Below are 11,606 nucleotides of genomic sequence, written 5' to 3'. Positions count from 1 at the left end.
TGAAACTTTGCCCCTCCTCCCCGGCTCAATGAACAAGTGAGATTGAAAGGGACATAAATTGTAATTTAAGTGAGCAAGCTTCAGTTGGAATAAGTGAAGTAAATCAAAGAAACATTACATTATTTTCAAAATGGTTCACAGCTGTTACATTCTAAAGCAGAAATATATAGGCCCATTGCCTGTCTGTGAATACAGACGACACAATCCTATATGCTGTTTGTGTCCACTCAAAAAGACTGATGTGTGATCTGACTGTTTGCCACTAAGTTCTGACCTCAGAATCTGTGCACTGTATTGACTGGGGGCTAATCACTGCTAAAGAGGCTGAAGCCCAGAAATGTTCTAAGTGGGTCATAAGTGATGCTTTTGAGGGATTCTGTTTATATAACTGTATACATTGTTTGTTTGTTTTTAGCAAATTATGCAATGTAACTTAAATTACTTATTTTCCAATGGAGGCTGGTTACCACAAGACGCCACAGGACAACTGGGTGAACCCTCATCTACCCCAGTTGATCCCCCAGCTGGAACACCACTGGCTTCACCAGACCCTCAGGTACCAGTGGCCCTTGATCCCCGAGCAGTCTCAGTGGCCCCAGTGACCACACCATATATTTATCCTACATGTTTTGAGTACAGTAATTTACCAGCGTTGCTTACAGATTTTGTACCAGAATAACTACAAAAAGAAAACTGAGACTAAGTATAAACTATGTGATCTCAATAACCTCTTATCATTCTGTAAAGGCTTGTTTAATGTAGTATTAAGCTTTATGAATTTAATATGTTTTCCGTTCAGAATGGCCACATACAGAGTGAACCCTCATCAACCCGAGTTGATCCCCTAGCCGGACCACCAGTGGCCTCACCAGACCCTCCAGTACCAGTGGCCCTTGATCCCCCAGAAGTCTTAGTGGCCCCAGTGACCACGCCACCACTGACCACGCCACCAATGACCAAGCCAACACTGACCAGTCAGTCACTGACCACACCACCACTGACCACGCCAACACTGACCACACCACCACTGACCAGGCCGTCACTGACCACGCCACCACTGACCACGCCACCAGCAGCCCAAAGTGGAATCTTGGCAGCCTCAGCAGGACCACATGCAGCCCTGACAGGATCCCCAGCACACAGAACACGGAAAAGGAAAGGTGTGTTTTACTGTTTGTAAATTTGATTTGACATTCATTTTTGTAAGTCTTCATGATGGCTGTATATGCCTTTGTAAGGGGTTGTGGCTTATTAGGTTTGGGCAATATATTAACAGGTCTGAAATTTACTATGATTTGATGTCAAACTTCCTGTTTCAAATGCAACCAATATCTTGAGTCGTTTGTAATTTCAAACAATTTCTAAACACGCTTATATATGATAAATAAAGTAGGGTTTCAACTAACAATTATTTTCATTATTGATTAATCTGTCAATTATTTCCTCAATTAATCAATCATTTGTTGATCCATGAAATCTCATAAAATGGTGAAAAAAGCTGATCAGTGTTTTCCAAAGTACAAGATGACGTCCTCAAATGTCCTGTTTTGTTCACAACTCAAAGACATTCAGTTTACTGTTAGAAAGGAGTAAAGAAACCAGGAACTACTGACATATTAGGAAGCTGAATTCAGAATTTGTATGTTTTATATTTATTAAAAAAAGACGATTAATTTCATATTTGATTACCAATCAATTAATAGTTGCAGCTCTAACCTTAAGTGCTTATGGTTTGAATGCTTCACATTTTATTGAGTGTATTATGTAGAGTGGGACTGATCTAGTCTTGGTCATGACTTGCTCTCAGTTTAGGTGGTCTTGAGCACAATAACCAATATTTTCCCCACAGCACTCATTCTGTGTGTTTGGGTGTTTTACACATTTCCCCTAATTCATACAGTAAGTGTGTCCAGTCCATAGACATTGCCACTAACAAGTAATTTTGGAGCAGATTGTACAATGTACAAGTGCTCTGTTTTTTTCACAGTCAAATAAACTTTACTCTGGGTTGTGAGAAAGTGATCCACACCTCCAAGACACTGCAAGACTGATTTACTTTGTTTTAAATTCATGGATTCAACTTCTGTCTTATTGCATATATTTATCCTATATGTTTTGAGTACAGTAATTTACCAGTGTTGCTTACAGATTTTGTACCAGAATAACTACAAAAAGAAAACTGAGACTAAGTATAAACTATGTGATCTCAATAACCTCTTATCATTCTGTAAAGGCTGTTTAATGTAGTATTAAGCTTTATGAATTTAATATGTTTTCCTTTCAGAATGCCCACATACAGTGTCAGGGAGCCAAGACTTTTACCCTGTGAAGAGGGTTTCCAAATGCAAAGTTATGAAGGTTAATTATAATCCCACTCAAACACAGTCCCTGTCACAATAATTCAGCCCCTTCTGTAATCAAGAAATTCAAAATTATACACTTTGTGTCAGTGAAAATAGTTTCAATAGTTCAAGTGTTCCCTTTTGGTAACAGGACATATAAGGCCCTTTTGGACTGTAAGAACTCAACTGTTACGATACAAATTTGTCTCAAGGCAATTGAATCAAACGCAACTGGACTTGGTTTTGTCTTAGAAGACGTTTCACCTCTTATCCAAGAGGCTTCATCAGTTCATGCTTGTCTGACTAGGCTGGAACTAGTCTGACAAACTGGTGTGGAAGCACCCAGATATTTAACCTCTGGGGAGGTCTTCACAAGGCCAATGATGTCACTGGTTCGTTAGTGCTCCAATGGTGTGTCAACGATAATTGTTGAAACTCCTGCTGCAACGGTTGTCACTGGAGTTGTTAGAGTCACATGAGGCCATTTGTGAACGACCGTTGTTTTTAGAGGTTAAGTTGTTAAGCCTCCTGGGCAAGGATGAAAGGACAGCATTATAGGTGGGGGATAGGTGGTGTCGCAGACCTCCTCCTCTATTGAGAGATGGCTTTTCCAATTTCACATAGATGGCTTCTTTTACACCTCTTTCAAACCATCGGTCTTCCCTGTCCAAAATGTGCACGTTACTGTTTTCGAAGGAGTGTACTTTCTCCTTGAGGTGTAGATAGACAGCTGAGTCTTGCCCTGACGAGTTAGCCCTTCTATGTTGGGCCATGCGTTTGTTTAGTGGTTGTTTTGTTTCACCAATGTACAAGTCTGGGCATTCCTCACTGCATTGGACAGCGTACACTAGGTTGCTCTTCTGAGTGTGTGGTGTACAGTCTTTTGGTTGTACCAGTCTTTGTCTGAGTGTGTTACTGGGTTTGAAATACACAGGGATGTGGTGTTTGCTGAAAATCCTCCTGAGTTTTTCAGATACCCCAGACACACAGGGGATGACAATGTTATTGCGCTTGTTCTTTTCTTCCTCACCCACCTTGTTCTTTCTGGAACAGGCTGCTGATTTCACAAAGGTCCAACTGGGGTAACCACAAGTTTTTAGAGCCTCCCTCAGATGTTCATGCTCTTTCCCTTGGGCCTGTGTGCTGGTAGGTAGGTTATCAGCTCTGTGTTGTAGGGTCATGATAACACCTAGTTTGTGTTCCAGTGGGTGGTGAGAATCGAACAGTAAGTATTGGTCTGTGTGAGTGGGTTTCCTGTATACCCCAATGTGGAGGCCTCTGTCCTCTGTAATGTGCACGTCACAATCCAAGAAGGGCAAACTATTCTCCTTAACATCTTCTCTTGTGAACTTGCTGTTTCTGTCCCAGCCTAGTCAGACAAGCATGAACTGATGAAGCCTCTTGGATAAGAGGTGAAACGTCTTCTAAGACAAAACCAAGTCCAGTTGCATTTGATTCAATTGCCTTGAGATAACTATGGCCTGGATGAATGAGAATATCCACAGGCAATACAAATTTGGTGATGACGCAATTCCAGGTAAAGCTCCTGGAATTAATTTTAAGTTGTTTTTAAACTGTGGGAGCAAAACTTAATAAATTTAAGTCTACGATTCTTAATGTGATACTTACAGCTCTGTGTGGTTGTTTTTTCCTCCATTGGAAAAGTCTCTGAAATTTCACAAGGTCTCATGTTAGAGAATGTTACAGTCAAAAAGGGCTGATATATTTTGTTATTGCTGTAATTCTCCTGAAAAGTATTCAAGACAGCGGTATGGCAAAGATTTGAAACGAAGAAAAGTCTCTCTATTTTTAAGGGCTAAAAAATACAGCTTGTGGAGTGGGAACCGTGCAAACTCTGGTATGTATAACTTATCAAGTGTTGCACATAGATAATTAGTGTGACAGGTATAAACTGTTGCCATATTTAAGGTACATTTCTATGGTTAAGTTTGTCTATAATGCTGTTTAATAGGTGCTCAATACTTGTTCATGACTATGTTTAATATACACAGCATAAGGTGTTAAAGTAAGATCCAGCATGAGCCACTAGAACAGCTTCAGTGTGCCTTGTCATTGATTCAACAAGTCTCTTCCAAAATATATTCCCTCATTTGTTATTTTGATGATGGTGATGGAGACTCCTATAGGTTTTCAACTGAGTTAAGATTTCGTGAGTGCAAAGGCTATAGCATCATGACTTATATAATTTTCATCTTCATTAAACCATTCAGAGAGCCCTCCCGCTCTTTGTACTGGAGCATGGTCATCCTGGAGTAAACCACTCCCATACACTGGCAGTATTTACATAGACACCAGTAACTGAGTTATGGCCAATACTGAGAAATATATTATGTCCAAACTAAAAACTTACTGCTGTAATAGCCTGCATAATGTGAAAGCCATAGGTCTCCTTGGGGAAATGTGACAAAAAAGGCATAATATTAAGCCAGATAATTTCACTCGATGACGATCAGCCTTTTATCTAATTTGGGTAAAAAGATAAAATATGTTCCTCATTGCAAAACCTGGAACAGCTCTGACAAATCATCTGTTCCTCATTTAGTCCACAAAAGCCAGGAGTTCATCAATGTAGCAAACAGGCTTCTTTTATGAGTACAATACTATGATCGCATAACAGTCACAACATCTTATAATAGACTAAAGTCTGAGCATTTAAACTTCAAGAACAAACAGAATATTTGTTCTTTGCTGACTTCTGCTCCTTGAAATCTCCAGCGCAGACCAGGCCAACAAGCAGGAGAAGTGCCAGTTTGTTTGTTTTTATGGCGAAATGGATGATAATGGCCAGCTATGTTATATTCTGAAATCAGTGACTACTTTCATTTTGTTGACCTTATGTATTACATTAATTTAAATATTTGGAGCTTCAACATAGATGGAGTTACATGGAGTGAGGAGAGAAAAGCAGATGAGGAATTACCTGGAGCATCAAGGCTTTTTTAAAAGTTATTTTACCTTTATTTTACCCAGCAAGTCCTTAAGAAACAATTCTTATTTACAAATGCTAATATACTTAAAAGACAAAGACTTTGAGTACATAAAGGATATTTATAGTGCTTTCCATTGTTAGCTTGCTGATGGCTCATATGCCCCATATAATTCGGTCAGAGCTAATTTTCTTTATCTTATAAGGTTTCTCAGTAGTAATACGAGCAGTTTTTTTAAAAAAAATATCATTAATATATATATATATTTATTGACACCATTGTAGAGAAGTCAGAAAAAATCATCATTTAAATAAATACTGAAAAAGTATTACTGCTTTACTCAGTTTATAATTGGACGGATGGTGTACGTCACATATGTACTGTGTCAGCATGTGATCTTCATTCAGCAGATATATGGTCTGTGAGAAAATTGTGGAAATATTCCCTCTCTCTTTTATGATTTATGACTTTAAAAGACATAATGCAGTTTATTAGTGATCCCAAATGGTAATTAAATTAGTAATTAAGTTAGTGTATTTAATGTTAGCGTACTGTTTGTAATTAAAATCCACCACAATGCAGCTAATGGAAGCAGCAGCTACGGGAATCTTTATGTGATTCTTTACGTGTCTACATTCAGTTGCATAATCAAAACATCTGAATGTTTTTTTCCTATTTGTGTTACAGTGGAAAGAAGTGGCCATTGGAGTGGGTGCCGGATAAGGACACCTGTTAGTGCTTCCAGTTGAAGTACTTTCTTCTTTAATATCATACTATCTGAATTTTTTTCCTATTTGTGTTACAGTGAACCATGTGTTACTATTGAATTTCCCCTCAGGGATTAATAAAGTATATATATTTGTTGTATTTGTTTCTCTACTTTATTATATCTACACCCAAGACAACATACAATTTATCTGAAAATTTGGTTCAATGCATTAATACAAAAACATATCGGCTTTTTAAAGAGTTGCATTACTACCTTGTCTCTCTATATAGAAACCATACTGGCTCTCCTGTGATAGGTGACTCTCACTAATTACATATTAACACTAATCACATATTTTGCCTAAAAATTCCATTTATGTTAAATAATGGAAAGGCCTTGGCTCACAGCATCTAAATTTCAAAATGACTGTTACCCGTTACACAACTTTATACAAAGCTATCTTTTTCATAAAGTCTTGTAGATACATTGTATCTGTATGTCATACATTTTTTAAGAACAACAAAATGCAACATATAAAGTAGATGAGCCTGTTACTTACTTTTACCTTCATCTCCACGTGGCTGTGTTATTACCAGTTGTGTTGGAATTAATTTGATTACTTTTAATCAGATGACTCCAATCATATATATTTTTTCAGTAACAAGGTAAACTAATGGATTACATTTAGATTTTGATTTTTTCACATAATGAAACTCTCATTAGTTCTTTTTAGTTTCTTAAGCACAGGACTTTTGAAAGACATTGTGAACTTACATGTTGGCCTAGTGTGGTGAATGTTTGTCCCAATCAGTCTGCCTACTGTTTGTCAGTCAGCAATCACAATTTTAAATGTTATTTATTATAATTTAATATGTGAATCCAATCATAGATCAGTCCTAATGATATGGTTCGTGTTCTACTTTTTATAGGAGCTGATCTGGCATATAGAATGTCAGTAGTAGTCTACTTTTTAGAGAGAGTTATTACTACAGTTTTAGTATTAGAAATTATTGAAAGTGGTAAGTAACTTTGATTGTGATTATTAAGTAACTTACCAAACATGTATTACCAATGAGGTGACAAGAATTACATCAGGCTTGTATATAAAGGTGTATTACTCTTGGAGATAATGCTATTGGAAGTGTAATATAATGGCCTCTTTATTGTAAATGATGTGATGATGTGGAGTAATTGGTGATTGTTAATAAATGTTTATACCACATAGCCATATGATCACAGCATAAACAGTCATAATTATGAATGGGTGTTCTGTAAAAGTAATAGTATGGTAGGATGGACACAGAGGTTTTGTAGTATTGAAGCTGAGGGCCAGGCAATTTACTTCTTTGAGCACTTCAGTTCTTTTAAAATGCAACTTTATTGTCATAAAGGATCATAATTTTAATTTCTGATCAGTCTGAAACTTTTTTCTTGACATACAGTGCAACTGATAAGGATTTTCTTGGTGTTAGGGTTAGGGTTTGTCAAAAATGTTTAATTATTTGGAAAAAAACGTGCTCAAAACGGTACACAATTGCTGCTTTGATTTCAGATAGGTCAAAACAACATTATCATTTAGGAATTTGATCATTATGTCCTCAAAATCAAATGTTAATCAAGTTTTTTGCATTTTACCCTCCATGTCTCTCTGAAATGCATGCCTGACAGAAGGGATGGGGCCAAAGGGTGAAAATTAAAACTTTGTCATAGGATTAAACCAAACACATCACCAAAAAGGTTGTGATCAGGACAGTAATATCATGACAGTCTGAGGGCTCTATGTAGCTCCTGCTTTGAGATATTGACCTCTGAAATTTGACTTTGGTGCATTTTGTAAGACTTACAGTTCAGCAACAGAATGGACTATAATCATAGGACCAACTGTTATACAAAGGTCTTGAGCTCTTCTATCATGTGAGCTACATTTTGGTGTGATCACCAATAGGGGGCATTCCAAAATATGGTAAAAACTGAATTTCACCAAATTATCATTACATTTTTTTAATCTGCCCAAACAGCAGTGGTCCCCATCTGCCCAACCCCCCTGGTGCACTGTCAATTTTATATTGCAGGCTGCCACTTATGAGAAACAGTCACTTTCAAAACAAAACTACAATTCCCTATTGCTACGCATTACTGCAAACTCGGGTTGTAAGCAATTAGGGTTTTAAAAAGTACCAAAGTCCCTACTAACTTCCAAACAGACATGCTAATGCAAAAGCATACTTGTTGTATGAATTCAGAGCAATAAACATTGTATTATGATAGTAATTATTACCCAAATAGGGTTTTTTGGAAGGGTTGTGCTCATTGCTAAGGTAACCGTTTTTGCCATTGGCGCATAGTTTGTACGCAGACACAGAAGTAATGGTTCAACAGATCCGCGAAACACCTGGTGAGTTATCATTGGAGCACAAACTATGATCTTTCTCTATTCCTGCACACTCGTTTTTTTGTCCCTTAATCTATTCAGATTTTAATTACAGCGTCGGTACATTATAAAACATAATTATATAGTTCTTGGTGCATAATGAAGGAACAACGCGTGCAAATCTCGCGAGAGTTTCACAAATCAGGAGTTCCCTTCTAGACATGAATGACTCCAGCTGCGTATCTTGTCTGACGTAATAATAATAATAATAGTTGTTGTTGTTATTGTTATTGATGTTATAATGATGCTGATAGTTGTTGCTGTTTTTTTATCATTATTTATTTGTGGCAACAATTAAAAATGATGAAATAATAAATTTGTGTTCTTGTGTCTTCTTGTGTCTTTAACTTAAATATTCTGAACATAAATGGATTACACTGTTATTAAGATAAAAAATGATCAACAATCAGAAATTTCACATACTTATTTTATTTTGAAGAAAACAGAAAAACGAAACACCTCAGCATCAACTAGTTTCCATGCCCTGTAACAGTTTTATAGTTACTTGATGGCGTGGCAAATGAGTTCCTTTTGTTGGTACAAGAAACAGCAGTAATGACAACAATAAACACTCACACTCAACTATGGATATTGATCATATGTCATGTTTTGGAAAGTATTTCATGTAGTGACATATATATAAATGGTTCATTCCAAAAATTAGTAACACTTTCACCATGAATGACATTCTACTGGAGTATGACAGAACTTTAAAGAAATGCACAAGGAAAACATTTCAATGAGGAATTATAAACATATAATAACGTGCTGGTGGTTAACTGATGAGAGTGGGTGAAATGAATAGTTGGTTGACCAGTTTTAACACCACCCGTCTTTTTTTTTTTTTTTTTTTTTTTTTTTTGCTTGTGCTTGTCTTTGTCACTGACAGACCCAGATTGTTTGTATACATGTCTAACAATGTAATGGAAATGATTGTGGCAGGAATATACCTAATAGAGTAAGATACTTTTTTCAGAAACAGTTATTTTATTGCTCTTAACTAACCAGACTCCCTTTGCAAAGCTGTATTTTTAGTCATTATCACTAGCTTCATTCTAACTAGACAAAACAAAGTAAAACTCACAGAACACATCCACCAATCATCAACTCTAGTTTTGAATCCTTATTTTTCATGGCATGAAGGAGCATGGAGGATGCGGGGCGGGTGACCCCCTGCAAAAGCCCAGGGAGATAAGCTCCGTGGCAAACTGGAATTTGTTACAACTGAACTAAAAGAGGACACACACTTTTACTTTCTCTGACTGTGTGTAAAGCTTATGTTTTCACATCACAGGTGATAAAAAAAAATGCATTACAATGTGAGACTTACTGGTGAAACATATTCATGTAGCTTGATAGAGGAGTTTAGTATGACGGACCGAAGACTGAGAAGCAGTGATTTACACTGCCTCAAAATCACTGTCATCTGAACGTTCATGATCAAATTCTTTATGGTCCTCCAGTATCTCCTCGGGTCCATCCTCCAGCAGAGAACCAGCATTTGGTCCCAAAGCCTGGCTGTAACTTGAGCATACGACTTGGAACTTTTCCTCCACATATGCAAGCCTTTTCTGAAGAAGACACAGTAGCCCACGATGCCCCTCTTCACTAGAACTTCCTGGAAATAAATATGAAAGATATTACAAATATTTCCAATAAGTTTGTGCTATTCAGCTAGTCATAAACTCTCTTTACTGAAGAATGACAGATCATTTAGATTCTGCCACAAGCAATTTAAAATGCCACACCAAAGGGTCTCAAAGTGACAGCCTGGGTGTGTTGGAATTGAGTTTGAGCTCTCAACACCTTTTAGTGGTGAAGAGTCACTGTGGCTTAATTTCCTCCTTGTTAGGATATCAACTAGCAAGACCAACCGACGCTAACCTGGAGATATCTTTCCACTGAGCAAATTATCCTAACAAAGAGGGAATTTAGGAACAGTGAATAAAGGTTTCCGCTCCATTTTGTAACGAGAACCTTCCGTAGCATCATATTATCTTTGGCTGTAAAGTCTGGTGGGTTTTTGTAATGAAATAAACTAAAAATTTTGGCACCGTGGACTTGAACTGGGTTGCAGTTGAGCTGTGCCTCCAGTACAGTGGAACTAGATGGACTGAGGTGAAAATGTGACCTCCACTGCATGACATTGGACACTGGACATTGAAGGGGAATAGACCTCAAAAAGTCTGAACCTATGCTTTATTCAAGGTTGAGTTAAAGACCACTGTGTTAGAGGAAAGGTCATGGGGTCAAAAAAATCAATACAATTGTTTGTGTAGGAGTTACACATGAGAAAAAACTTGTAAACATTTGTAGTGTTCTTAACCAGGATCTGCAGTGGTGGTTGGTTACAAATACTTAGTATCCCCAAAACAAGCTGCAAGGAGATAAAGGTTAGCTTCTTACCACTGGCCCTGACAGAAGATATTTCTGATATCTTTGTCCTGATGCTCTCAGCCAGACTTCTGAGGTAGGTGCAGTGCTGTCTCATCTCCCTCATCACAATGACCTTTTCCTCTTCAAGTCGCACTTTTGACATGTATGTATCAAAAATCTTGCTGGATATTGCTGGAACCTGAAGTCACACAAAAAACATCCTGTCAACACAAGTTGAGTTTGAGCTGCAAGTTCTTAATAGCAGGTGTCCCTGCAGAAGCCAAAATATAGTATGTAGTCTATGCGTTGGCAATATTATTCACAAGAAAATCATGCCAATAAAATTAAAATAAACATTGTTATTATCTCATTCTATTATCAACTGTGATACTAAAAAAGTATAGACCCAGACAGCATCAAAAATGCAACTAGTACAATTACACCACTATTTCTTCTGTAATGTTTGTACATATGTGTGTTTGAGTGAGTTAACACTCAAACACACATGTACAAACATTACAGAAGAAATAGCGTAAAATGAAACTGTATATATACAGCAGCATATACAGTACATCATCAGTTTGTTTAATAATGCACACAGGCACACAAACAATTGGTTTAGAGAGACATTGTTCCATACCACTGCTGTGCACGTCCCATGGCCATATTAGATCTGTGCCACTGCCTGGTCCTACCACAGAGAGTCTGCTCTCCACCTTCTCCACATCAATCCGCTCCTCATGTGGCACCTACTCATTGTAGAGCTTGATCGTCTCCAGGAGTTTTTTCTTCTCTTCTCC

The sequence above is a fragment of the Epinephelus lanceolatus genome, chromosome 17 (genome assembly GCF_041903045.1).
Source record: "Epinephelus lanceolatus isolate andai-2023 chromosome 17, ASM4190304v1, whole genome shotgun sequence".
Classification (NCBI taxonomy): domain Eukaryota; kingdom Metazoa; phylum Chordata; class Actinopteri; order Perciformes; family Serranidae; genus Epinephelus; species Epinephelus lanceolatus.
The sequence above is the reverse complement of the archived record's forward strand: the minus strand, read 5'-3'. Positions refer to the sequence as shown.